Below are 1,940 nucleotides of genomic sequence, written 5' to 3'. Positions count from 1 at the left end.
AGTGCCTGATGATCCCCACATCTCTCATGGTCAAGCTTAATACAAACCCCATCAAAGTCGTGTGAAGTTCAAGAGGACAAGGAAATCCTAATCCAAAAAATCAGAGTCGTATAGTCAAGAATGCAGGATGTCTAATTTCTCGTGTGAACTTGGAAGGACTTATAATAGGTATAGTCTTGTCCACGTGAACATGACATAGATGCATCTTTGAATAATTTTTTTTTTTAAGTTGTAATCCGTTCCTCTTCGATTCAGCCTACATGTTATCTTCAGAACTGAATTGTTGGACTCAACTAAAACGCTGCCCGTGGGAGTGATGGTGAGACGATGGAAGAGTCCGCCGGTGGTCAAGACCATTTTGTCCCCATCCCGAGTCTCTCATCACCTGTGGTGCGACATCTGTGAACAAAAATGAAGGGAATTTAACATTTTTGTATGACATATATGGGAAGCAAAATTAGTTATGCGGAGATTAAACACGAATTAAACTTGTCATATCAACATCTCAGCTGTGGAGAAAGATCTAGTGTTCTAGAATGGCAAACTATACAATAAGGTAAATAGGCATGAGTAGATCACGCGCTCAAATAATCATTGTTTTGACAAGCTAAACCAGGAAAGGAAAAAACCCACACAATATTTAGGAAGACCAAGCCACACAAAAGACGTTTCTAATGAGATGAATATACCCGCAAGAAAACAAATTTAATTAGCAAATTAACTACTCATTTATACTCAATAAATAAAGGTGCACTGATGATGTGCATATCCTTCCTGGATTAACATGTTTAAATTGTTGTCAGTGATAGGACCAAATGCACGGGCAAATTCATGCCAACAACAGTGAATAAAAAGGAAAAATAAAATAGAATAACCTAATTGAGCAACACGCAACCAAGAATACACTGCAAAGGCGGTGTCATGCAGGGGGCAAGAGTACATTACTCGAGCCAGTATGAAAATACATTAAGACAAGCATACAAACCAGGCTTTGTCATGAGTTCTTCCCAGCATACTGCATACATAATTTGAAGGGGCTTCTTTAAAAAAAGGTGGGGCATGTTATACTTTGCCACTCATGAGTAGCAAGCACGTTGTTGAAGTTGTATAGCCACAATCAGCATCCTTCAACGGGCTATCACTTTGTCTAGATTTTTTGGCTTGAATCGTGGGCGCCCTCAGTACACGCACCTCTGAAAAACAGAGAGCACCCATATAAGCTTGAATTCCTTGGCCGAGGTTAGCTTAAAAAAAGGGACTTCTTCCTTGGTTGTTGTAGAACTACATGGCCTGAGCTGCAGTTATTTTGGATGTGCTATTTTGGATTGCCAGAGTTCATGTTCACCTCCAACTTGCATCAGCAAAATATGTAGGCCTCGGTAGTATACTGGACAACTCCAGAGCTAATGGAACTGCATAATTTCCATACACCTGCATCAAGCTTGCCGATCAACTACTCAGGTAAGAGTTGAAACCGAGCTCAACCAGTAAGCCAAAAAAAAAAGAATCAGTTAAGGAAAAACGCCGCGCCCTTGTCGACAGTATGCAATAATCATGCCTAAACACTATGTGCACACATGGTGAGAGATGCCACTACATGTCACGGTAAACAGCTAGCCATTCCTATTGTACAGATTTGCAAGTCTTAGGATGTGGTAAAATTCTAGGTAAGCAGGTTAGCACTGCCGTACTTGTCATTTGGATCAATACGGCTGTTATACATCTCTGACCTCCTCAGTCCATCAGTAAAAGAGCAAATCATGCAAGGCTTGATTCAAATCTCGCATAACTGAACTTAATGTACTGATGATTGTAGATTGAATGCAGAACCAGGATGTCACTACTTACAAAATATTTACCCTCAAAAATCATGGATGGTGAGCTTGTTCTTGACTTCTGTTAACTCTAACACTCGACTTCTCCATGGAAATATAAAAAAC

This window comes from Triticum aestivum, chromosome 2D, assembly GCF_018294505.1.
Source record: "Triticum aestivum cultivar Chinese Spring chromosome 2D, IWGSC CS RefSeq v2.1, whole genome shotgun sequence".
NCBI lineage: Eukaryota > Viridiplantae > Streptophyta > Magnoliopsida > Poales > Poaceae > Triticum > Triticum aestivum.
Note: the sequence above shows the minus strand (reverse complement) of the source record.